General features: G+C 46.9%; 1 protein-coding gene across 3 annotated transcripts in view; it reads right to left on the reverse strand.

The window, feature by feature from the left end:
* Positions 1-25523, reverse strand: part of tjap1 (tight junction associated protein 1 (peripheral)) — an 84553-nt gene extending 59030 nt beyond the window's left edge. For 2 of the 3 annotated variants that reach the window (XM_087984477.1, XM_043687366.2), the window contains exon 1: positions 25426-25523. The gene's annotated coding sequence lies outside the window, so the exon portion shown is untranslated. The remainder of the gene's footprint in view (positions 1-25425) is intronic. The other variant, XM_043687365.2, reaches the window with a different exon arrangement.
* Positions 25524-26786: the final 1263 nt, after the last annotated feature.

The raw sequence follows: 26786 nt of genomic DNA on the forward strand, positions 1-26786 counted from the left end.
GGGCATAGGCATTGCTGGCTGGTCAGTGTTTATTGCCCGTCCCTAGTTGCCCTTGTGGTGGTGGTAGTGGTGAGCTGTCTCCTGGAACTGCTGCAGTCCCCCTGCTGTGGGTTGACCCACAATGCCCTGAGGGAGAGAATTCCAGGATTTTGACCCAGCAACAGTGAAGGAACGGAGATATATTTCCAAGTCAGGATGAGGAGTGGCTTAGAGGGAAACTTGCAGGTGGTAATGTTCCCATATATCTGCTGCCCTTGTCATTCTAGATGTAACTGGTCTTGGGTTTGGAAGATGTTGTCTGAGGATAAAACATAGAAAATAGAAAAGTACAGCACAGAACAGGCCCTTCAGCCCATGATGTTGTGCCGTGGATCATTCCTAATCTAAAATAAAATAACCTAACCTACGCACCCCTCAACTCACTGCTATCCATGTGCATGTCCAGCAGTCGCTTAAATGTCCCTAATGACTCTGCTTCCACCAGCACCACTGGCAACATTCCATGCATTCACAACTCTCTGCGCAAAGAACCTATCTCTGACGTCTCCTTTATACGTTCCTCCTAATATCTTAAAACTATGACCCCTCGTACCAGTCAATCCTGCCCTGGGGAAAAGACTATTGACTCTATCCTTGCCTCTCATTACCCTGTACACCTCGATCAGGTCTCCTCTCTTCCTCCTTCTCTCCAGCAAGAAAAGTTCAAGCTTTGTGAACCTTTCTTCATAAGACAAGCCCTCCAGTCCAGGCAGCCTCCTGGTAAACCACCTTTGCACCCTCTCCAAAGCCTCTGTATCTTTCCTATAGTAGGGCGACCAGAACTGGACACAATGTTCCAAGTGTGGTCTCACCAGGGACTTGTAGAGCTGCAGCAAAACCTCACTGCTCTTAAACTCGATCTCCTGTTAAACACCATATCTTTTCTTAATAACCCTATCATTTGGGTGGCAACTTCGAGAGATCTACATACTTGAACATTCAGATCCCTCTGTTCCTCCACACTGCCAAGAATCCTGTCTTTAATCCTATATTCAGCATTCGAGTTCGACCTTCCAAAATGCATCACTTCGCATTTATCCAGGTTGAACTCCATCTGCCATTTCTCAGCCCAGCTCTGCATCCTGTCTATGTCGCGCTGTAGCCTGCAATAGCCCTTGATACTATCAACGGCACCTCCAACCTTTGTGTCATCTGCAAATTTACTAACCCACTCTCAACCTCCTCATCCAAGTCAGTTATAAAAACTACAAAGAGCAGAGGCCCAAGAACAGAGCCCTGCGGGACCCCACTCACCACTGATCTCCAGGCAGAATACTTTCCATTTACAACCACTCTCTGCCTTCTGTCAGCTAAACAGTTCTGAATCCAGATAGCCAAATCTCTCTGTATCCCATACCTCCAGACTTTATGAATGAGCCTACCATGGGGAACTCTATCAAATACTTTGCTGAAGTCCATATACACCACATCCACCGCTCACCCTTCATCGACCTGTTTCGTCACGTCCTCAAAGAACTCAATAAGATTTGTGAGGCATGACCTGCCCCTCACAAAGCCATGCTGACTGCCTTTCATCACACTATGCTTTGCCAAATAGACATAAATCCTATCCCTCAGTATTCTTTCCAAAACCTCTTTGATGAATTTCTGCAGTGTATCTTGTAGATAGTACACACTGCTGCTAATGAGCGTTACTAGTGGAGGGAGTGGATGTTTGTGGATGTGGTGCTTATCAAGTCCTGGATGGTGGGAAAAAAGGAGGGGGGGTGGCATTGCTAATTAGAAATGGTATAACGGCTGCAGAAAGGAAGTTTGAGGGGGATCTGCCTCTGGAGGTAGTATGGGCTGAAGTCAGAAATAGGAAAGGTGCAGTCACCTTGTTGGGTGTTTACTATAGACCCCCCAATAGCAGCAGAGATGTGGAGAAACAGATTGGGAAACAGATTTTGGAAAGGTGCAGAAGCCACAGGGTCGTAGTCATGGGCGACTTCAACTTCCCAAATATTGATTGGAAGCTCTTTAGATCAAGTAGATTGGATGGGGCGGTGTTTGTGCAGTGTGTCCAGGAAGCTTTTCTAACGCAGTATGTAGATTGTCCAACCAGAGGGGAGGCCATATTGGATTTGGTACTCGGTAATGAACCGGGACAAGTGGTGGGCTTGTTAGTGGGTGAACATTTTGGTGATGGTGACCACAATTCTGTGACTTTCACCTTGGTTATGGAGAGAGATAGGTGCGCACAACAAGGTAGATTTTATAATTGGGGGAAGGGAAATTACGATGCTGTAAGGCAGGATTTGAGGAGCATACGTTGGGAGCATAGGCTGTCAGGGAAGGATGTGGTGGAAATGTGGAACTTTTTCAAAGAGCAGATACGACGTGTCCATGATATGTATGTACCTATCAGGCAGGAAAGAAATGGTCGTGTGAGGGAGCCTTGGTTGACGAGAGAGGTTGAATGTCTGGTAAAGAGGAAGAAGGAGGCTTACATAAGGTTGAGGAAACAGGATTCAGACAGAGCAGTGGAGGGATACAGGATAGCCAGAAGGGACCTGAAGAAAGGGATTAGGAGAGCTAAGAGAGGGCATGAAAAATCGTTGGCGGATAGGATCAAGGATAACCCCAAGGCATTTTATGCGTATGTGAGAAACCTGAGAATGACGAGAACGAGGGTAGGTCCGATCAAGGACAGTAGTGGGAGACTGTGTATTGAGTCGGAAGAGATAGGAGAGGTCTTGAACAAGTACTTCTCTTCAGTATTTACGAACGAGAGGGACCGTATTGTAGAAGAGGAGAGTGTGAAATGGACTGGTAAGCTAGAAGAGATACCTGTTAGGAAGGAAGATGTGTTGGACATTTTGAACAACTTGAGGATAGACAAGTCCCCCGGGCCTGACGGGATATATCCTAGGATTATGTGGGAAGCAAGAGATGAAATTGCAGTACCGTTGGCAATGATCTTCTCGTCTTCACTGGCAACGGGGGTGGTACCAGGGGACTGGAGAGTAGCGAATGTTGTGCCCCTGTTCAAAAAAGGGAATAGGGATAACCCCGGGAATTACAGGCCTGTTAGTCTTACTTCTGTGGTAGACAAAGTAATGGAAAGGGTACTGAGGGATAGGATTTATGAGTATCTGGAAAGACACTGCTTGATTAGGGACAGCCAGCACGGATTTGTGAAGGGTAGGTCTTGCCTTACAAGTCTTATTGAATTCTTCGAGGAGGTGACCAAGCATGTGGATGAGGGAAGAGCAGTGGATGTAGTGTACATGGATTTTAGTAAGGCATTTGATAAGGTTCCCCATGGTAGGCTTATGCGGAAAGTCAGGAGGCATGGGATAGAGGGAAATTTGGCCAATTGGATAGAAAACTGGCTAACCGGTCGAAGGCAGAGAGTGGTGGTAGATGGTAAATATTCAGCCTGGAGCCCAGTTACAAGTGGAGTTCCGCAGGGATCAGTTCTGGGTCCTCTGCTGTTTGTAATTTTTATTAATGACTTAGATGAGGGAGTCGAAGGGTGGGTCAGTAAATTTGCAGATGATACGAAGATAGGTGGAGTTGTGGACAGTGAGGAGGGCAGTTGTCGGCTGCAGAGGGACTTAGATATGATGCAGAGCTGGGCTGAGGAGTGGCAGATGGAGTTCAACCCTGCCAAGTGTGAGGTTGTCCATTTTGGAAGAACAAATAAGAATGCGGAATACAGGGTTAATGGTAGGGTTCTTAGTCAGGTGGAGGAACAGAGGGATCTTAGGGTCTATGTACATAGATCTTTGAAGGTTGCCACTCAGGTGGATAGAGTTTGTAAGAAGGCCTATGGAGTATTATCGTTCATTAGCAGAGGGATTGAATTCAAGAGTCGTGAAGTGATGTTGCAGCTGTACAGGACTTTGGTTAGGCCACAGTTGGAGTACTGTGTGCAGTTCTGGTCGCCTCACTTTAGGAAAGATGTGGAAGCTTTGGAGAGGGTGCAGAGAAGATTTACCAGGATGTTGCCTGGAATGGAGAGGAAGTCGTACGAGGATAGGTTGAGAGTTCTCGGCCTTTTCTCGTTGGAACGGCGAAGGATGAGGGGTGACTTGATAGAGGTTTATAAGATGATCAGAGGAATAGATAGAGTAGACAGTCAGAAACTTTTTCCCCGGGTACAACAGAGTGTTACAAGGGGACATAAATTTAAGGTGAAGGGTGGAAGGTATAGGGGAGATGTCAGGGGTGGGTTCTTTACCCAGAGAGTGGTGGGGGCATGGAATGCGCTGCCCGTGGGTGTGGTAGAGTCGGAATCATTGGCGACCTTTAAGCGGCATTTGGATAGGTACATGGATGGGTACTTAATCTAGGTTAGAAGTTCGGCACAACATCGTGGGCCGAAGGGCCTGTTCTGTGCTGTATTGTTCTATGTTTCTATGTTCTATGTTCTTCTTGAGTGTTGTTGGAACTGCTACCATCCAGGCAAGTGGGGAGTATTCCATCACACTCCTGACTTGTGCCATGTAGATGGTGGATAGGCTTTGGAGAGTCAGGAGATAAGTATCTTGCTATAGGATTCCCAGCATTTAATATGCTCTTGTGGGCATTGTGTTTATGTGATGAGTTGAGTTGCTGGTCAATGGTAACCCTCTGGATATTGACAGCTGGGGATTCAACGATGGTAACACCACTGAATGACGATGGACAGTGGTTGGATTGGCTCCCATTTTAGAGATGGCCTTCCACAGGCCTTTGCAAAGCTGTGACCTCTCCCATCTTGAAGGTGGCAGCTGTTGCATAGTAACGGGACCACCTCCAAGATCCTCTCCAATCCACACACCAGGCTGATTTGGAACATGTTCATCATTACTGGGTCTGCCTTCTATGCCAATTACCTCAAGGATTACAGTGGTTCACAGATGAGCACTAACCTTCTCGAGGGCAACAAACGTTGACTTTGCCAGCAACTCTGAGATCTTTTGAAAAAACAATAAATCTCATACTCATAAAACTTCTTTATAATCCCTATAGTGGCCTAATTTCTACAACACAGTGAAACATACCAAGATTCTGGATACTATTTACCCTGCAAGGGACAGTTGACTAGCAGTGAAGGACTGTCAAAGCAAATTTTCAAAGTGCTCAGCAAAAGCATATACTAGTGAAAAGGAAGGACTTGAGGAAAAGGGGTAATCTGCCATTGGTGTCAGGAAATAAGGGAGGCTATTAAATTTAAAGAGAAGGCATACACACTGGCCAAGATCAGCAGGAAATTACAAGATTGGGAAAGTTTTAAAAGTCGACAAAGCCATAAAAAGACCTATAAAGAAAAGTAAATCGAACATGAGAGAAAGCTAGCACAGAATATACAGACAGATAGCAAAAGTATCTGTAAATATATAAAACGGAAAAAAGTGGCTAAAGTAAACATTGATGAGAAGAGGGATTTAGTTATGAGATGTGAAATTGCCGAGGCATTGAATGGCTAGTTTGTGTCGGTTTTCACAGTGGAGGACACTACTAATATGCCAATAATTGACAAAGAGACAAAGGTAGGTTAGGATCTGGAAGCAATCAATATTACGGGAGAGGTAGTGTTGGGCAAGCTAATGGAGCTCGGGATAGACCAGTCTCCTGGCCCTGATGGAACGCATCCCAGGGTACTAAAAGAGATGGTGGGAGAAATAGCAAGTGCACTTGTGGTAATTTTCCAAAATTCGCTGGACTCTGGGCCGTTGCAGCAGATTGGAAAACAGCAAGTATGACACCACTGTTTAAAAGGGGAGGTAGACAAAAGATGGGGAATTATAGACCAGTTAGCTTAAGCTCTGTAGTGGGGAAGATGCTTGAGTCTATGATCGAGGAAGAAATAGCAAGGCTTCGAGACAGAAATTGCAGCATGGGTTCATGAAGGGCAGGTCATGCTTAACTAATCTTTTGGAAATCTATGAAGACGTTACAAGCAAGGTGGACAACGGGGACCCAGTGGATGTGATGTACCTACATTTCCAAAAGGCCTTCGTCAGGGTGCCGATCAAAAGGCTGCTGCATACGATAAAGATGCAAGACATTATGGGCAATGTATTAGCATGGACAGAGGATTGTTAACTAACAGGAAGCAAAGAGTGGGGAGAAATGAGTGCTTTGTGGGTTGGCAATCAGTAACTAGTAGTGTTCCTCAGGTATCAGTGTTGGATCCACAATTATTCACAACTTACATCGATGATTTTGAGTTACTCTACATTTACCCCTGACTGATGCACCTAACCTACACTCCCCTGAACACAACGGGTACTTTAGCATGACCAATTCACCTGACCTGCACATCTTTGGACTGTGGGAGGAAATCGGAGCACCCGGAGGAAACCCACGCAGACACAGGGAGAACATGCAAACTCCACACAGACATTCACCCGAGGCTGGAACAGAACTCAGGCCCCTGGTGCTGTGAGGCTGCAGTGCTAATCACTGATCCACAGTGCTGCCCCTACTCACTAAAATGAGGACTGTGAAACTTTGCAAATGGACATAAATAGTTGAAGTGAGGGGGAAAATGTCTGGCAGATGGAGTACAATGTTAATAAATGTGAAGTCATCCATTTTGGTAGGAGTAACAGTAAAAAGGATTATTACATGAATGGTAAACAGTTGCAGTATGCTGCTGTGCAGAGGGACCTGGGTGTTCCTTGTGCATGAATCACAGAGGGTCGGTCTGCAGGTACAACAGGTAGTTAGGAAGGCAAATGGAATGTTGTCCTTTATTGTTAAAAGGATTGAGCTTAAAAGTAGGGAGGTTATGTAGCAGCTATACAGCGTGCTGGTGAGGCCACACCTGAAGTAGTGTGTGCAATTTTGGTCTCCTTACTGGAGAAAGGATGTACTGGCACTGGAGAGGGTACAGAGGAGGTTCATTAAATTGATTCCAGAGTTGAGGGGGTTTTCTTATGAGGACATACTGAGTAAACTGGGATTATATTCATTGGAATTCAGATGAATGAGGGAGGATCTTACAGAAACATATAAAATTATGAAGGGAATAGATAAAATAAAAGTAGAGAGAATGCTTCCACTGGTGGGTGAAACTAGGACAAGAGGGCAAAGCCTCAAAATTAGGGGGAACAGATTTAGGACTGAATTGAGAAGGAACATCCTCACCCAGAGGATTATGAATTTGTGGAATTCCCTGCCCAATGAAGCAGTTGAGGTTTCTTCAGTAAATGCTTTTAAAGCTAAGATAGATCATTTTTGAACAGAAAACTAATTCAGGGTTATGGTGAGAGGGCAGGTAAATGGAGCTGAGTCCATGAAAAGATCAGCCATGACCTTACTGAATGGTAGACTGGGCTCGAAGAGCCAGATGACCCACTCCTGCTCTGAGTTCATATGACTGGACCAGTATTTTCAGAAACAGGACCAAATATTAATCTACTTTAAAAAAATGTTTTAAAAGTTCTAAAAATTGATTGTTTTCCCTCATTTGCCCTCAGGTCAGTCACTTGGTCCCTAGTTGTCTCGATTTGAAACCACTAAAAGCCTTTTTCTATTCTGCTTCCACATGACTGGATGTCACTGATAAACCTAGTGACAGTGGTCATCCCTCAGTGCACTGGAAGTGAGTGGCTTTTTGGGCCATTTCAAATGGTCATTATGGGTTAACCACACTGCTGCTTGTCTGGAGCCAAATGTCAGCCAGGCTGCAGAAGGATGGGATAGTTCCTTCCCTACAGTAAACCACACTGGATTCTTACAGCAAATCATAGCCATCATCACTGACTCGAGCTTTCAACTCGTAATTATCCTTGATGTGTTTTTCACAAGTTGTCACTGTTCAGTTTGAGAGCTTCTAACCCAACCCAACTGCCCCGTGGCTGAACACTTTAACTCCCCCTCCCACTCCGCCAAGGACATGCAGGTCCTTGGCCTCCTCCATCACCAGACCCTGACCACATGACGCCTGGAGGAAGAGCGCCTCATCTTCTGCCTTGGAACCCTCCAACCACATGGGACGAATGTAGATTTCTCCAGCTTCCTCATTTCCCCTCCCCCTACCTTATCTCAGTCCCAACTCTCAGGCTCAGCACCGCCTTCATGACCTGCAATCTTCTTCCCGACCTCTCCGCCCCCACCCCCTCTCCGGCCTATCACCCTCACCTCCTTCCACCTATCGTATTCCCAGTGCCCCTCCCCCAAATTCCCTCCCCGCTACCCTTTATCTCAGCCTGCTTGGCACACCAGCCTCATTCCTGAAGAAGGGCTTATGCCCGAAACTTTGATTCTCCAGCTCCTCGGATGCTGCCTGGCCTGCTGTGTTTTTCCAGCACCACATTTTTCAAATCTGTTCAGTTTGAACCCACGAGCAGTGACATTTTCACTATGGCTACAATTTATACCTTTTCAAAAATTTACAAGGCAGACAATGAGGTTAAAACACAAGTGCAACACTTCTGAAAAGGAGCCTCCTCACTCTCAGTCATTTGTGTTGGCTAGTTGCTGGTTGGTTTCATCTTTAACAGAGCCTTCACCTTGAAATTCTCCTGAGAGACCAGTTCTGAAGAGTACAAAGGGAAACCAGCACAGTCCCAGAGAACCATAACGACAACTAGTGGTGAGTTTAACTTGAGGGTCACCAAGCCTCAGGTGAGGGGAGAGGTTGAGAAGGTGAGACCTTCATGGTGCAGAGACTGAATCCTGACGTTTGACATCTCTCTGCATCACAACCAACCATCTAGCCAACTGAACAAATTGGCCCACAACAGTGATCCTAGCAGAGACATGGAAAGCAATGCACCGTTCTTGGTTTAAAATCTGACTTTATAGTATCCATTGCCTCCCACCATTTCTTGATATCATGTGGAATGAATTGAATTTTCTGTGATGCTGGGGACCACTGGAGGAGGCTGAAGATTGTTGTGAATGCTTCAGTCTAAGATACTGCACTAAGGATGGGAATATTTGTGGAGCCACCTCCTCCAGTAATTATTCATACTGTTTACTTGGTTTATGAAACGTCAGCAGTCTCCTGCAGAACAGGGTCAACACAGTGCACTAGTGCATACTTTATTCAGCATCACAACAGACAGATGACTAAAGCAGACTCTACAAAGTTAGTTAATAATCCACTTTGCACAGAAGTGGAATGCTTTAAGAAATACAACAAAGTGAAGGTTTTCACTTTCATGGCTGCAGAGCTCGCAGATAGAACCAGTTGGGTGAAAAGTGCAAATCGCAGCTTAATTCCAATAGTAAATCCCTTTCAACTGCCAGAAAAAAATGTCTTGATGACAAAGCAGTTTCTTCCATTTGCAGAACTTGGACTTCAAACAATGACTGCCTGTATTGACTGAAGTTCAAAGTGTCAAGTAATGTGATTGTGTACACAGCAAGTTGTATTAACTCCTGATTGGACGTGGCTGGTTAGGAGAGGAAACACTGAACATTTCATCAGATGTTTCCTTGCCTCACAAACCATGAGGGTAAGGCAGGTTGATTTAGGGGTTTTTTTACTTCAAAATGTCAGAAATATTGTTATTTCTTTCGTGTCACTGAGTCAAAACCTTGGAATTCCTTCCTTAATCGCATTGTGGCTCTACCGACAGCACATGGATTGCAGTGGTTCAAAAAGGCAGCTTGTTGCCAAGGCAACTAGGGATAGGCAATAAAGGCTTGCAACCAGCAACACCCACATCCCATGAGTGAATTAAAACAATGACCTTCAAGCTGAAGGAAGTGAGTTTATTTTCCTCCTCAGCTGCTGTTAGTTTTTAAGCAAACATTTAGACCAGTGTACCAGTCCCTCTCTACCTCCTGGAAGCAGACTGAAGGATCTGGGGAATCGACAATCCACACGTCCTTACAAACTAAAAGAATCACCAAAACAAACTCCCTTCCAAGCTTTTCCCTCAATCCAGAAAACCCAAGGTATTTGCGCATCTGTCCATAAGCATGTAGGGGTGAGATTTATCAGAGGATTAACAAGGGAAGTTATACATTGACAGTTCATAATTGTTTACCTGAAGCTAGAATCCATCTGTAACAAATCGACATTCTTGTTAAGTTACTCCTGTGCCAATTGTCTATTAGGGTACTGATTGTGGATGATCAGCCATGATCATAATGAATGGTGGTGCTGACTTAAAGGGCCCAGTGGCCTACTCCTGCACCTATTGTTTATTGTACAGCAACATGACTCAAGCCTGGACATTGTCCAGCTCTTGCTACACAGGCTGTTTTTGTGTCTGAATCAAACCCAGGTCCCTGGCACTGTGAGGTAGCAGTGCACCATTTTGAGAAAGCACTTGTCGAAGACTATAAACCTTTATCTTCTGCGATGATTTTAGCTGTTTCTTTCCCCATGGAAATTAGAAATTGTGAAATGGTTCATGTTTGGTATAAGTGACCCTTTTTCAGAACACATTGTAAATTTTGAACACAGAACAGTACAACACAACATCAGGCCCCTCAGCCCACTATCTCTGCACCGTCCATGGTGACTAGCTACACTTTCATCCAAATCATTTATGTATATTACAACCAATGGAGGCCGAGCAATGACTAAACTTTCAATATCTCATTATCCAGGGGTCCCAAATCCTGCCACCCTGATCTTTCATCCTCACAGGAATGTGCTGGTCCTCAACTCTGTTCAACTGACCTTTAGAAGACTTCCATGTCAGATGTTGATTTCCCCTCAAACAGCCACCCCCAATCCCCAGATTAGCACTTTCATCCAAGGACAATCTTATCCTTGTCCACAACCATCTCAAAACTTATGGAATTATGATCACTGTTCCCAAAATACTCCCACACTTGGCCAGACTGATTTCCCAATACGATGCAGCCCTTCCCCTGATTGAACTATGTACTGTTTCAAGAAACCTTCCAGAAAGCACCTATCAAACTTTGCCCTGTCTAAGTGCTGGGCACTAAGGAAATCCCAGTCAATATTGGGAAAGTTGAAACCACCAATTACAACAACAACTGTTGTTTTTAAACCTTCCCCTGATCTGTTCCTTGATTTTCCCCTGGCTATTGGGATGCCTACAGTATAACTCCATCAGAACAAGAGCACCTTTCTTATTCCTGAATTCTACCCACAAGGCCTTGCTGGATGAGCCCAAGACAGCCTCTGTGATGTACAGCTGTGACATTCTCCTGAATCAGTAATGTGACTCCCCCATCCCTTTTACATCCCTGTCTATCTCACCTGAAACATCTAAACCCAGGAATGTTGAACTGCCAAATCCTGTGCTTCTCTCAACCAAGTGTCTGTAATGGGTACCACATTGTAATCCAAGATCTAAACTCATCCCTCTTACCTGTAATATACCATGTGTTTAAATAAATGTTTGTTATGGATAGTCTGCAGAAAAGGATGTTGGATTGAGGGAAGACATTTTATTCCAGTAAGGGATGACAGATAAACCGGGATCAGCTACCTCTGGGTAAAGTTACAGCAGAACAGTGAGGGACATTTAAAACAACTTTGTTGAGAGTATAGACCTAACATGCTCCCTTCAGGGTAAAAGATCAATGGCAGATGGAATTTCACCCTGATTGCTGTGAGGTGATGCTCTTTGGAGCTGACAAGGGAGTATTCGATAAACGTCAGGACATGAGGAAGTTGAGAGGAACTGAAGGAAGTTGGGTTGCTTCAGAGGGTGGCAGGACAGGTTAACAGAGTAGTTAAGGCAGACTCTACCTTTATCAGTCGTGGTATAGATTATAAGGAGCAGCGAGGTCATGTTGGAGCTGTACAGAACTCTGGTTAGGCCGCAGCTGGGGTACTGTGTGCAGTTCTGATTTCCAAACAATAGGAAGGATGTGATTGCACTGGAGGGGTATGGAGGAGATTCACCAGCATGTTGCCTGGGAGACAGCATTTCAGCAACAAAAAGGTGCTGGATAAGCTTGGGCTGTTTACTTCAGGAAAGAGATGGTTGAGGTGAATAAGTTGATGAGGTGCATGGACAAAGTGAACAGAGAGCAGCTGTTCCCCTTAGTTGCAAGATCAAGAACAAAGGGACACAATTTTAAGGTGAAAGGCAAGAGGTTTTGAGGTGATATAAGAAAAGGTTTCTCACCCCAAGGTTGGTGGGAATCTGAAATGCTCTGCTGTAAAAAAAGGATTCAAGTGGAAATCTCACAACATTTACAAAGTACTTGGGTGAAAACCTGAAATGTCATAACGCTCAAGGCTATGGCCCACGTGCAGGAAGGTAGGACTAGTGTAGACAATGAGGTTTAGTTGCTGCAAACACAAATGGAGGCGAAGGCCCTCTTCTGTACTGTCTGATTCTATGATTCCTCCGTGCCAGATGTACTCGCTCCCTGTGTGGATGAGGAACAAGGCTATATGACAGCATGGTACAGGAGGCCATTCAAATGCAGGGAGCAAAAAGACGTGTGGTTGTTGTAGGGGATTCTATAAATAGGGGAACAGATAGCATCCTTTCTAAGGCAGGATCGAGAGTATGCTGCCCGCCCGGTGCCAGGGTGACTGACTTCAAAGGATATTGGAGAGGGAAGGAAAGGATCCAGTTGTTATGGTCCATTTGGGACAAACAACACAGACAAGCCGAGGGATTATCAGCAGCTAGGAACTAAATTAAAGTACAGGTCTTCAAGGGTTATAGCCTCCAGATTACTACCCGAGCCATGTGTAAATTGGCTTAGGAACGTGAGAATAAGGGAAGTAAACATGTAGCTAAAGGAGTAGTGTGGGAAACTGGGGGGGGGGTTTCCTTTTCAGAGGACACTGGCATTAGTATTGGAACTGGATAGATCTGTACCATTGGGATGGTCTCCACTTGAACTGAGCTGGAACCAATGTTCTAGTGAAAAGGGTAAATGAGGTGGTCAACAGGACTTTTATCTAACATGGGAGGTGGAGGGGAGGAGGAAGGGAAGGGTAAAATCCAAGAAATATAATGACCAATGGGAAACATCTTAGGAGACAAAAAACTGCAGATGCTGGAATTCAACATCCATCAGTGGTGGATTCAACTGCATGGAAAAGCATGAAAAATAAGTGCTCATCCTTAATGTGTACTTTGCGTCGATATTCTCCGAGGAGAGGGACATGACGCATGTTGAGGTTAGGGATAGATGTTTGATCACTCAAGGTTAACTCAGCATAAGGAGGGAGGAAGTGTTGGGTATTCGAAAAGGTATTAAGGTGTACAAGTCCCCAGGTCTGGGTGGGATCTATCCCAGGTTACTGAGGGAAGCGAGAGAGGAAATAGCTACGGCCTTATCAGATATCTTTCCATATCCTTGAACACGGGGGAGGTCCTTAGGACTGGAGAATTACTCATGTTGTGCCCTTGCTTAAGAAGGGTAGCAGGGATAATCCAGGTAATTACAGACCGGTGAGCCTGACGTCAGTGTAGGGAAGCTGCTGGAGAAGATACTGAGGGATAGGATCTACTTCCATTTGGAAGAAAATGGGCTGATCAGTGATAAGCAACATGGGTTTTGTGCAGGGAAGGTCATGTCTTACCAACTTAACAGAATTCTTTGAGGAAGTGACAAAGTTGATTGATGAGGGAAAGGCTGTAGACGACATATACATGGTCTTCAGTGAGGCATTGGATAAGGTTCCCCATGGTCGGCTGATGGAGAAAGTGAGGTCGCATGGGGTCCAGGGTGTACTAGCCAGATGGACAGGGAACTGGCTGGGCAACAGGAGACAGAGAGTAGTAGTGGAAGGGAGTGTCTCAAAATGGAGAGAGGTGACCAGTGGTGTTCCACAGGAATCCGTGCTGGGACCACTGTCGTTTGTGATGTACATAAATGATCTGGAGGAAGGTATAGGTAGTCTGATTGTTAAGTTTGTAGATGACACTAAGATTGGTGGAGTAGCAGATAGTGAAGGGGACTGTCAGAGAATGCAGCAGAATATGGATAGATTGGAGAATTAGGCAGAGAAATGGCAGATGGAGTTCAATCCGGACAAATGCGGGGTGATGCATTTTGGAAGACCCAATTCAAGAGCGAACTATATGGTAAATGGAAAACCCCTAGGGAAAATTGACGTACAGAGATCTGGGTGTTCAGATTCATTGTTCCCTGAAGGTGGCAACGCAGGTCAATAGAGTGGACAGGAAGGTTTATGACGTGGAGATGCCGGTGTTGGACTGGGGTGGACAAAGTTAAAAATCACACAACACCAGGTTATAGTCCAACAGGTTTCACTGGAAGCACACTAGCTTTCGGAGCGTCGCTCCTTCATCAGGTGAATGCACGCAGCATATGAAATAAGGTAAATGAGCTTGTGGTGCAAATAGAAATGAGTAGGTCTAATGTGGTGGGAATCATGGAGATGTGGCTGCAAGGGGATCAGGACTGGAAGCTGAATATATCCAAGGAAATATATCCTATCAAAAATACAGGCAGCTGGGCAGAGAGGGTGGGGTTGCCTTATTCGTAAGAAATGAAACTAAATCGATAGCTAAGAAACAATGTAGGGTCAGATGATGTTGAATTTGTCTGGGTAGAATTAAAAGAAACATAATGGAAGATATGCCAGGATGTGGGGCACAAGATACACCAGGAGATAGAAAAGGTGTGTAAGAAAGACAAAGTTACAGGGATCATGGGGGATTTTAATATGCAGGTGGTCTGGGAAAAGCAGGTTGGTTGTGGATTGCAAGAAAAGGAATTTGTAGAATATCTACAAGATGGAGCAGCTTGTGGGGGAGCCCACGAGGGAACATGCAATACTGGATTTAGTGTTTTGCAATGAGGCAGACTTGATAAGGGAGCTTCGAGTGAAGGAACCCTTAGGAGGCAGTGAGCATGATATGATCAAATTGACTCTTCAATTGGAGAGTCAGATGTAATGGTATTAATGTTGAATAAAAGCAACTACTGAGGCATGAGGGAGAGCTGGGTAGAATTGACTGAGACAGGAGCATAGCAGGAAAGACAGTGGAGCAGCAATGGCAGGGGTTTCTGGGAGTAATTCAGGAGACACAGCAGGGATTCATCCTGGGGAAAAGAAGCATGGTACAGGGAGGATGAGGCAACCACGGCTGAGTAGGGAGGTCAGGGATAGCATCAAAGGAAAAGAGAAAGCATATAATGTAGCAAAGAACAGTGGGAAACCAGAGGTTTGGGAAGCTTACAAAGACCAATGGAGGAGAAAGTGAGGTCTGCAGATGCTGGAGATCAGAGCTGGAAATGTGTTGCTGGAAAAGCGGAGCAGGTCAGGCAGCATCCAGGGAACAGGAGAATCGACGTTTCGGGCATAAGCCCTTCTTCAGGAATGGGGAAAGTTTGTCCAGCAGGCTAAGATAAAAGGTAGGGAGGAGGGACTTGGGGGAGGGGCGTCGGAAATGTGATAGGTGGAAAGAGGTCAAGGTGAGGGTGATAGGTCAGACTGGGGTGGGGGCGGAGAGGTCGGGAAGAAGATCTCAGGTTAGGAAGGCGGTGCTGAATTTGATGGATTTGACTGAGACAGGGTGGGGGGAGGGGAAATGAGGAAACTGGTGAAATCCGAGTTCATCCCTTGTGGTTGGAGGGTTCCTAGCCGGAAGATGAGGCGTTCTTCCTCCAACCGTCGTTTTGTTGTGGTCTGACGATGGAGGAGTCCAAAGACCTGCATATCCTTGGTGGAGTGGGAGGGGGAATTGAAATGTTGAGCTACAGGGTGGTTGGGTTGGTTGGTCCGGGTGTCCCAGAGGTGTTCTCTGAAACGCTCCGCAAGTAGGCGGCCTGTCTCCCCAATATAGAGGAGGCCACATCGGGTGCAGAGGATGCAATAGATGATATGTGTGGAGGTGCAGGTGAATCTGTGGCGGATATGGAAGTTTCCTTTGGGGCCTTGGAGGGAGGTGAGGGGGGAGGTGTGGGCGCAAGTCTTGCACCTCCTGCGGTTGCAGGGGAAGGTGCCGGGAGTGGAGGTGGGGTTGGTGGGGGGTGTGGATCTGACGAGGGAGTCACGGAGGGAGTGGTCTTTACGGAATGCTGATAGGGGAGGGGAGGGAAATATATCCTTGGTGGTGGGGTCCGTTTGGAGGTGGCGGAAATTATGGCGGATGATGCGCTGTACATGGAGATTGGTGGGGTGGTAGGTGAGGACCAGTGGGGTTCTGTCCTGGTGGCGGTTGGAGGGGCGGGGTTCAAGGGCGGAGGAGCGGGAAGTGGAAGAGATGCGGTGGAGGGCATCGTCGACCACGTCGGGGGGGAAATTGCGGTCCTTGAAGAAGGAGGCCATCTGGGTTGTGCGTTTTTGGAACTGGTCCTCCTGGGAGCAGATGCGGCGGAGTCGAAGGAATTGGGAGAATGGGATGGCGTTTTTACAGGGGGCAGGATGGGAGGAGGTGTAGTCCAGGTAGCTGTGGGAGTCGGTTGGTTTGTAGTAGATGTCCGTGTTGATTCGGTCGCCTGAGATGGAAATAGAAAGGTCGAGGAAGGGGAGGGAGGAATCTGAGACTGTCCAGGTGAATTTGAGGTCGGGGTGGAAGGTGTTGGTGAAGTGGATGAACTGTTCAACTTCCTTGTGGGAGCACGAGGCGGCGCCGATACAGTCATCGATGTAGCGGAGGAAAAGGTGGGGGGTGGGGCCAGTGTAGTTGCGGAAGATGGATTGTTCCACATATCCTACGAAGAGGCAGGCATAGCTGGGGCCCATGCGGGTGCCCATGGCTACTCCTTTGGTTTGGAGGAAGTGGGAGGATTGGAAAGAGAAGTTGTTCAGGGTGAGGACCAGTTCAGTCAGTCGAAGGAGGGTGTCAGTGGAAGGGTACTGGTCGGCACGGCTTCTTTCTTTCCCGCCGTACCAACCAGTACCCTTCCACTGACACCCTCCTTCGACTGACTGAACTGGTCCTCACCCTGAACAACTTCTCTTTCCAATCCTCCCACTTCCTCCAAACGAAAGGAGTACCATGGGCACCCGCATGGGCCCCAGCTATGCCTGCCTCTTCGTAGGATATGTGGAACAATCCATCTTCCGCAACTACACTGGCCCCACCCCCCACCTTTTCCTCCGCTACATCGATGACTGTATCGGCGCCGCCTCGTGCTCCCACAAGGAAGTTGAACAGTTCATCCACTTCACCAACACCTTCCACCCCGACCTCAAATTCACCTGGACAGTCTCAGATTCCTCCCTCCCCTTCCTCGACCTTTCTATTTCCATCTCAGGCGACCGAATCAACACGGACATCTACTACAAACCAACCGACTCCCACAGCTACCTGGACTACACCTCCTCCCATCCTGCCCCCTGTAAAAACGCCATCCCATTCTCCCAATTCCTTCGACTCCGCCGCATCTGCTCCCAGGAGGACCAGTTCCAAAAACGCACAACCCAGATGGCCTCCTTCTTCAAGGACCGCAATTTCCCCCCCGACGTGGTCGACGATGCCCTCCACCGCATCTCTTCCACTTCCCGCTCCTCCGCCCTTGAACCCCGCCCCTCCAACCGCCACCAGGACAGAACCCCACTGGTCGTCACCTACCACCCCACCAATCTCCATGTACAGCGCATCATCCGCCGTCATTTCCGCTACCTCCAAACGGACCCCACCACCAAGGATATATTTCCCTCCCCTCCCCTATCAGCATTCCGTAAAGACCACTCCCTCCGTGACTCCCTCGTCAGATCCACACCCCCCACCAACCCCACCACCACTCCCGGCACCTTCCCCTGCAACCGCAGGAGGTGCAAGACTTGCGCCCACACCTCCCCCCTCACCTCCCTCCAAGGCCCCAAAGGAAACTTCCATATCCGCCACAGATTCACCTGCACCTCCACACACATCATCTATTGCATCCTCTGCACCCGATGTGGCCTCCTCTATATTGGGGAGACAGGCCGCCTACTTGCGGAGCGTTTCAGAGAACACCTCTGGGACACCCGGACCAACCAACCCAACCACCCTGTAGCTCAACATTTCAATTCCCCCTCCCACTCCACCAAGGATATGCAGGTCTTTGGACTCCTCCATCGTCAGACCACAACAAAACGACGGTTGGAGGAAGAACGCCTCATCTTCCGGCTAGGAACCCTCCAACCACAAGGGATGAACTCGGATTTCACCAGTTTCCTCATTTCCCCTCCCCCCACCCTGTCTCAGTCAAATCCATCAAATTCAGCACCGCCTTCCTAACCTGAGATCTTCTTCCCGACCTCTCCGCCCCCACCCCAGTCTGACCTATCACCCTCACCTTGACCTCTTTCCACCTATCACATTTCCGACGCCCCTCTCCCAAGTCCCTCCTCCCTACCTTTTATCTTAGCCTGCTGGACAAACTTTCCCCATTCCTGAAGAAGGGCTTATGCCCGAAACGTCGATTCTCCTGTTCCCTGGATGCTGCCTGACCTGCTCCGCTTTTCCAAAAGACCAATGGAGGGCAACAAAAAAAAAGGAGAGACAAGATTAAGTATAAGGGTAAGCTAGCCAGTAATATAAAATAAGATTGCAAGAGTTTCTTTAGATATACAAAAGGTGGAAGAGAGGCAAAAGTGGACATTGGGCTGCTGGAAAATGACAGAGAAGCAGTAGTGGGAAACAAAGAAATGGCAGGGAACCAAATAAGTATTTTGTGTCAGTTTTCACGGTGAAAGACAAGAGTAATATGCCAAAAATTGAAGAGAGTCAAGGGACCGAGGTTAATATGGTGACCATCACCCAGGAGGTGGTGCTTGAGAAACTGAAAGTTCTGAAGGTGGATAAATCACCTGGACCAGATGGACTACACCCCAGAGATCTGAAGGAGATAGCTGAAGAGATAGTGGAGGCGATGGTGGTGATCTTTCAGGTATCACTGGAGTCAGGGAGGGTCCCAGAGGACTGGAAAATCACTAGTTAGACCAAGGAGAGCCAATGGATGTTATCTACTTGAACTTCCAGAAGGCCTTTGACAAGATGTCGATCAGGAGGGTGCTGAGTAAGATAAGAGCCCATGGGGTTAGAGGCAAAGTACTAGCATGGACAGAAGCCTGGCTGTCTGGCAGAAAGTAGAGAGTGGGGATGAAAGGGTCCTTCTCAGGGTGGCAGCCGGTGATTAATGGTGTTCCACAAGGGTTAACGTTGGAACAACTTTTCACTTTATACATTAATGATCTAGATGAAGGAACTGAGGGCATTCTGGCTAAGTTGGCAGATGATAGACAGGTAGAGGGACAGGTAACATTGAGGCAGCAGGGAGGCTGCAGAAGGAATTGGACGGGTTAGGAGAGTGGGCAAAGAAATGGCAGACGGAGTACAATGTGGGAAAGTGTGAGGTAATACACTTTGATAGGAAGGACAGAGGCATGGACTATTTTCTAAATAGGGAGAAAGTTCAGAAATCCGAAGTGCAAATGGACTTGGGAGTCCTCATCTCTCAAGGTAAACTTGCAGGTTGAGTCAGTAGTTAGGAAGGCAAATGCAGTGATGGTATATATTTTCAGAGGACGAGAATATAAAAGTGGGGATGTACTTCTGAGGCTTTATAAGGCTCTGGTCAGACCACATTGGAGTATTGAGAGCAATTTCGGGCCCCATATCTCAGGAAGGATGTACTGGCCCTGGAGTGTGTTCAGTGGAGACTCACGAGAATGGTCTCAGGAATGAAACTCTTAACATTTGAGGTTTAGATTAGATTACTTACAGTGTGGAAACAGACCCTTCGGCCCAACAAGTCCACGCCAAAGCGCAACCCACCTAGACCCATTCCCCTACACCTAACACTATGGGCAATTTAGCAAGGCCAATTCACCTAACCTGCACATCTTTGGACAGTGGGAGGAAACTGAAGCACCTGGAGGAAACCCATGCAGACACGGGGAGAATGTGCAAACTCCACGCAGAGAATCGCCTGACCCGGATCTCTGTGCCACTTTGTGCCACCGTGCCGCCCACAAAGTCTATTTAGATGGAATTTAGAAGGATGAGGGAGGATCTAATTGAAACTAACAGAATCTGGAATTCCCAACAGATTGGATGTTGGGAAAATGTTTCTATTCACAGGAAAGACTAGGACCAGAGAGCACAGCCTTAGAGTAAAGGGAACACCCTTTAGGACGGAGGTAAGGAGAAACATCTTCAGCCAGAGAGTGGGGAATCTGTGGGATTCATTACCACAGAAGGCTGGGCGGACGGTGGCACAGTGGTTAGCACTGCTGCCTCACAGCACCAGAGACCCAGGTTCAATTCCCGCCTCAGGCGACTGACTGTGTGGAGTTTGCACGTTCTCCCCGTGTCTGCGTGGGTTTCCTCCGGGTGCTCCGGTTTCCTCCCACAGTCCAAAGATGTGCAGGTCTGGTGAATTGGCCATTCTAAATTGCCCGTAGTGTTAGGTGAAGGGGTAAATGTAGGGGAATGGGTCTGGGTGAGTTGTGCTTCGGCGGGTAAGTGTAGACTTGTTGGGCCGAAGGGCCTGTTTCCACAATGTAAGTAATCTAATCTAATCTTAAAAAAAAGACTGTAGAGGCCAGTTTATTCAGTATATTTAAGACTGAAATAGATAGGTTCATGATTGTCAAGGAAATCAAAGGAGACAGCAGGAGAATGGGGAATGAAAACCTTATCAGCCCTGATTGAATGGCAGAGCTGAACCTGGCCAAATGGCCTGATTTCTGCTCCTATGTCTTATGGTCCTATGGGACTGCTGAGGTATTAAAGGGTTAATTTGCTCTGCTGACCTGCAAGAAATTGGATGTTCCAAGGCGAGAGGTGGGGTGCCTCTGCCTCACGGTGGGGCGCCTCTGCCTCACGGTGGGGCGCCTCTGCCTCACGGTGGGGCGCCTCTGCCTCACGGTGGGGCGCCTCTGCCTCACGGTGGGGCGCCTCTGCCTCACGGTGGGGCGCCTCTGCCTCACGGTGGGGCGCCTCTGCCTCACGGTGGGGTGTTAGGTATTTACATTGCCATCCCTTGCCATTCAGAGCCATTTGCATGGCCATTTCCTAATTATTCAGAGTAAAAGAATTACATTATCATCCCCTATTCAGAAATCAATATGAAAATTGCAATTAAAATTCTGACGACTCCTTGCAGTTAAAAAAACGATTCACAACAGATTTGACCATTAAGGGATGATTTATGTTAGTGTTTCTGGAAATGATGTGATCACTACATTGTGGCTTGAGTGGCATGTGACTGTGGGGGAATGGCAGGGGGTCGCCTTGTAGGTGTTACTGACTGCAATGTGAAACTCTTATACTGTATAAAGGAAAGACTGTTTCCTTTGATCAGGGAGACCTCTCAACACACTTTACAAGCATGGTGAAGAGTGTTTAGAGTTTCTCCAAGATGGACCGGGTCCAAACGGACTCGCTGTATAAAGATCAGGGCAACGGGGGAAGAAATACACCCAATGCTACCTGCACCCTGATGGCCACCTTTGTGTGCGGCTGCATCAAGCTGTGCGTGGATCCCCGGTACGCAAACACCAAGTGTCACTACATACTGAGGTTCTACCTGTCCCCGGTGTTGCGAAGGATGGCCTGGCCTCGCTGCCGCTGAACGCTCCGAGTAGTTGGACTGTTCCGTATCACCTGTCCTTCGTGGAGAAGTTTATGAAGAAAAACACCTTTGACCACAAGTCCATCAGGAAGTGGTCAGCACGTAGTGTCCTTGAGACCCTTCGGGAAAAGGAGAGGGCGGATCCTGTCGAGCGGTTCCTTGAGCAGACTGTCAAAGCCATTTGGCAGAATGCCTCATCGCCAAAACTTTCCAACAAGCACCAAGACATGGCTTGGCTGGTGGTGAGAAGGGCTCTGCCTGTGAGATCCTTTATGAACGTCCGGACTCTCAGCCGCACCGCACGCTGCCCTCGAAGCGGCTGTGGGGGGTACGAGACTGTCACACACCTCCTTCTGGAATGTGCCTACGCAGAAGAAGTCTGGAGAGGAATGCAGTAGTGTTTGTCGAGGTTCGTCCCGAGCAGGGCCGTGACGCGGGACTCCGTGCTCTACGGTCTGTTCCCCGGGACGCACACCGAGACGAACATCAACTGTGCCTGGAGGATCATCAACTCGGTGAAGGACGCTCTCTGGGTGGTCCGAAACCTGATCTTCCAGCTGAAGGAGTTGACCCCGACTGAGTGTTGCAGACTGGCACATTCCAAGGTCCAGGACTACGTGTTGAGGGGCGCGCTGAAGCTTGGGACAGCTGCCGCCAAGGCATGGGGGGGAAAGACCACTGTGTAACATCTGCCTGCCTAGGAAGAACAGGGGGCCCACGCAGTCATTTGGGCTCTGCTGACACCTCAGCTAAATATATGGACATATGATTGATAAACATACAGACCTGTATATACAAATGATAAATTCTGATCTCTGTATGTAAATGTTTACGTATGTATGGCATGATCAACTGTACAGACCATCAAATTATTTTATGAATAAAGTATACTTTTGAAATAAAAAAGATCAGAGTTTCTCTAAAGTTTACACTGTATTTGCTTAATAATATTTGTGTTCTTGTTCACAGAAGTTGGCGTGTTGCGGTTGCATCAAGTGTGGAAGGATCTCCAGAAAAATATCCGAGACAGAAAGCAATGAGTGGGAGTTAATCGGAGAGAAGATAGGAAGTGGAGTACCACAAGGACCAGCACTGAAAACACTGCTAGTCACAATGTATTTGGAACTTAGATGGGAAAATTAGTTTCTGAATTTACAGTCAGCACTGTGGACTGTAACCAATTACAGGAGGACATTAACAAACTTGCATCGCGGCAAACAATCAGCAAATAAAGCTCAACAGTCATTTTTTTAAAAATTATTCATTTGTGGGATGTGAGTGTTACTGATAGGCCAGTCCTTAGTTGCCCCTTGAGAAGGGAGGGGTGAGCTGCATTTGTGAACCACTGCAGTCCACCTGCTGTGGGTTGACCCACAATGCCCTTAGGGACGGAATTCCAGGATTTTGACCCAATGACAGTGATGGAACATCGATATATTTCCAAGTCACGATGGGGAGTGGCTTGGAGGGGAACTTGAAGGTGGCAGTGTTCCCATATATCTGCTGCCCTTGTCACTCTCGATGTAAGTGGCGTTGGGTTTGGAAGGTGCTGTCTGAGGATCTTTGGTGAATTTCTGCAGATAGGACACACTGCTGCTACGGAGTGTCGGAGTGGATATTTGTGGATGTGGTGCCAATCAAGAGGTTTCTTTTGTCCTGGATGGTGTCAAACTTCTTGAGGGTTGGGGCTGCACCTATCCAGGCAAGTGGGGGAGGATTCTGTCACATTCCTAACATGGACAGGCTTTCAGGAGTCAGGAGTTACTCGCTGCAGTATTCCCAGGCTCTGACCTGCTCTTCTAGCCACTGTGTTTATGTGGTAAGTCCAGTTGAGTTCCTGATCAATGGTAACTCCCAAGAAGCTGATAATATGGGATTCCGTGATGGTAACACCATTGAAAGGTGCTTCAATTGTCTCATTTGGTGACGGTCATTGCCTGGCATTTGTGTGGCATGAATATTATTTGCTACTTGTCGGTCTCTGTCTAGGTGTTGTTCGGATCTTGTTGTATTTGGACACGGACTGTTTCAGTACCTGAGAAGTCGTGAATGGTGCTGAACATTGTGCAATCATCACTGTGGACCTTATGTTGGACAGCAGGTCATTGATGGATCAGCTGAAGATGGTTGGGCCAAGGACACTAGCCTGAGGAACTCCTGCAGCGATGTCCTGGAGCTGAGATGAGTGGTTTTCAACAAACACAACCATCTTCCTTTGTGCCAGGTGACTCCAACAACCTGTTTACCCCAATACCATTGATTCCAGTCTTGCCAGGGCTCCTTGATGCCATACTCGGCCGAATGCAGCCTTGATGTGAATGGCTGTCCCTCTCCCCTCCCCTCTGGAATTCAGCTCTTTTGCCCGTGTTTGACCCAGGTCTGTAATGAGGTCAGGAGCTGAGTGGCCCTGGTAGAAACCAAACTGGGTGTCACTGAGCAGGTTATTGCTGAGCAGGTGCTATGTGATAGCGCTGTGGATAACACCTTCCATCACTTTACTGAGGATCGAGAGTAGACCGATGGGGCAGTAATTGGCTGGGTTGGATTTGTTCTGATTTTTATGTGCAGGACTTACTTGAGTAATTTCCCACATTATCAGATAGATGCCAGTGTTGGAACTGTACTGGAACAGCTTAGCTCGGGGAGCAGCAAGTTCGGGAATGCTGTGATGCAGTACTTCCTGGCAGGAAGATATGGGAGCGGGTTTGGATAAAGCCGAAGAACAAAGGGCCTCAGATACATCAGCACAACTTGTGCTACAGATTCACAAAACCATTTAATGAACACTTAACCAAGTCTCATTTTAGAGGAGCAAAACTGAAACCTAGGCAAGTCATGTTAAATCCGCATGGAACCTTGGTTAGGGATCACTGCATATAATTGTGGTCACATATTAGAAAGATACGGAAGTGCTGAAAAGTACAAGCATAATACCAGAAATGGTCCACAGATGAAACCGGAGTGAAATCCTGGATTTGCCTCCATAACGAGTCTATCTACTGCAATTCCCCACTGTTTTCTCAAAGGCAGCTACAGTCAGCAATGCCCACAGCCCAGCAAAACCCAACTAAGGACGGACACACTCCCTTTCTGAAAGGAGGAGCATATGGAGTGAATGAACAAGGACACTTGATACTATGGACGGTTTTGACAGAGGAAATGCTTCTCCATGTGGGCAACAACATTAGTGGGAGCCATCGCCATAGGATCGTCAGCGAGAAGTCCAATCGGGAATTCAGAAGAAACTCAAGAGTGGTGCAATTAAAGGACTTCCATCGAAGGAAGGGAAGCAAATGTGTCAAATGCATTTAAGGAGAAGATAGAAAAGTATCAGAGGGAGAAGAAAATAAAGAGATACGAGGGTGGGTTTAGAAGAAGCAGAATTAGATGGAGCATCAGTGCTGGTTAAGCCAAATGGCCTATCTCATGATGTACAGATTGTGAGAGCACAGAAAAGGTTCAAGATGTCAAGCAAGTCTTTCAGCACAGGTTAACCTGAAAGACAGGAGCTAGAAATAGGCACTCCTGTATCTAACGAGGAAAAAACAATGACTGCAGATGCTGGAAACCAGATTCTGGATTAGTGGTGCTGGAAGAGCACAGCAGTTCAGGCAGCCCTTCAGAAGGGCTTTTGCCCGAAACGTCGATTTCGAAGCTCCTTGGATGCTGCCTGAACTGCTGTGCTCTTCCAGCACCACTAATCCAGACTCCTGTATCTAACCCTACTTTAAAATTCATTCATGACAAAACAAATTAAATCGAGCACAGGTAAGCTCACAAAGCCATCTACAGATTAAGAGGATATTGTGAACCATGCATAATGAAACACAGCTAACAAAAGGTTCCAATGCATCAAGTCAAACCTCTCCATTCAGAGCAATACTGTTCAGGCTGAACAATCAAACCAGGCCAACAAAATCTCACAAAAATCAAAGAATAAGGAATGTTTGATTAAAAAAAACACTTCTGTCAAAGAACAAGCCTAACAATAAAGCTACTTACATCTTTTAGCACAGCATTCTGTTCAAGGCAAATTCACAGACCCATGTGAAACTCGATAGCACACTCAGCAGCTCACTGTTCTCAGTTGGAGAAAGCCTGCAATGTGAGGAAGGAAACAGGACTGAGGAAAGCCAGTGTAACTCAGCTGCCTATATTGAGCACAAAGAAAATCGTTTTCCTCTCTTTTAAAAAAAAACTAAACTAATTGTCACGGTCTACTCCAGCCAGCAGAGCTTCATGAGGTCGGGTCATCTGCCAGGTTGGAACTAAACCAGGAGGACCCTCCTTTCACTATTCAGGTGAGATACTCAGCAAAGACAAATCAATCCAACATTGACCTACAGAATCTGGATTAAACCAACATAAGGATAGCAGAGTGGCAAAGAAATAATAGGCATAAGACCCAAGAGGACGTGGTGTGGATTCAAGTTGTCCGTTCATTTCAGAGCCTTCTGATTGCATATTTGCACAGCCCATCTACACCAGACAACAGCAGGTTTGCAGATGCAAGAGTTTGACCTCAGTTACGGAAGTAAACATAATGAGGCAGAATGTACAGGCAAGGTAAAGAGAGAAGCAGCATAGAGAATGAGTCTTGATTAATATAATGGACTGGCAGATAGCAGGAAACTCTCCAAGTCTCACTATAAACACTGGACCAAATTAAAACCAGTCAAGTCTTGGCACAGATCCCCTAATCCCCACATACATTCTTACTCTCAAACCCACTACTGTAACCAGGAGGGCAGTCAGAATTCCAACTGCTGCAAACACAGCCTGAAACACTATCTAGATTTCCTTATAGATACTGCCTGACCTATTAAGTAGTTCCAGCATAGTTTCTGTTGCAATTTAAGATTTTCAACATGCACAATATTTTGTTCTTCCTTACTCAATTGTAATTGAATTTAATTCTTTTGGCTCCAAACCCACAAAGCTCTATTTTCCACCAGGATATTCTAACACCATGATTCCAAGAGAAGTATTCGCATTTTCCCTTTCTTTAAGAATCCTGCACAGAACCATAGGAAGTTACAGCAGAGAGAGAGAGGTCATTCGGCTCATCCTACATTCAGCTGATTAAAGGAGCCCATTCGAATTTCACTTGGCAGCATTTGGGCCCCAGCCTTGTAGGTTACAGTATGTCAGGGTAAATCCACGCTCCTTTCAAATCATGTTGGTGATTGGACCGGGGTGTACAAAGTTAAAAACCAGACAGCACCAGGTTCGGAGCGCTGCTCCAAAGGTTAGTGTGCTTCCAATGAAACCTTGCAAACCTGTTCAGCTGGATCACATCAGCTCAGTGTCAAATCAACAAACCAAAGTAGCACACTGCATAGATTGTTCACAACTTGGAAACC

Source organism: Chiloscyllium plagiosum, unplaced genomic scaffold (assembly GCF_037043375.1).
Source record: "Chiloscyllium plagiosum isolate Xiang-an unplaced genomic scaffold, Cpla_swu_hap1 HiC_scaffold_3, whole genome shotgun sequence".
Classification (NCBI taxonomy): Eukaryota; Metazoa; Chordata; class Chondrichthyes; order Orectolobiformes; family Hemiscylliidae; genus Chiloscyllium; species Chiloscyllium plagiosum.